Here is an 847-nt window from a genome sequence, read left to right as displayed (position 1 = left end):
AGACGATGGACTCTGAAAAACAAACTGAGGGTTCTAGAGGGGAGGGGGGTGGGGGGATGGGTTAGCCTGGTGATGGGTATTAAAGAGGGCACGTTCTGCATGGAGCACTGGGTGTTATGCACAAACAATGAATCATAGAACACTACATCAAAAACTAATGATGTAATGTATGGTGATTAACATAACAATAAAAAATTTTTTAAAAAAAGAAGTGCCATTCTTCTAAGTGATCAACACAACTAATTTTGTTTAGGAAACATATTTGCTTAAGAAACATAACTGGTTTTAAAGTGTTGATTAAAAAAATTAGGATACATCAGGTACTTAAGTAAACTCTAAAAATGAATAGCCTAAATTGTAAACAGCAGGATTTCTAAATGGCTGGTACTCTTGGACCCTTCCACCAAGGTTCTGAGGACCACTGCCACTATGACCTCGTCCCGCCAGACTATGACCTCTCTAGGGTCAAGAAACGGTAGCAGTAGCTATACCTCAGTCAAGAACAACCAGATATATTCCTTTAATAAAATGATAGTCATCTTCCATTAACACCATCAACCAGTTTAGCCTAATCAAACAAGAAATTAATATGATGTAGATATAATTAGTGTGGCCTCCTTGAAATGTAACTTAGATTTAAAAAGACAGATTGGGCATAAAATGAAATGGCACTGAGTATCAGTTGTTTAGTACCTGGTGAAATTTTAGCAAATATATTATTTCATGTTCTGTGTTCCTCAAGTAACACAACTAAACAGTATCTTTCACTTTGGCTTCCAATAAAATTCACAACCAACACTTGCCAAGTGCATACCAAAACCATGCTCCCAACACACTTCCTGCAAAC

The sequence above is a fragment of the Leptonychotes weddellii genome, chromosome 14 (assembly GCF_054177405.1).
Source record: "Leptonychotes weddellii isolate Sample4059 chromosome 14, ASM5417740v2, whole genome shotgun sequence".
In the NCBI taxonomy this organism is placed as follows: domain Eukaryota; kingdom Metazoa; phylum Chordata; class Mammalia; order Carnivora; family Phocidae; genus Leptonychotes; species Leptonychotes weddellii.
This window is presented reverse-complemented; position numbering follows the sequence as displayed.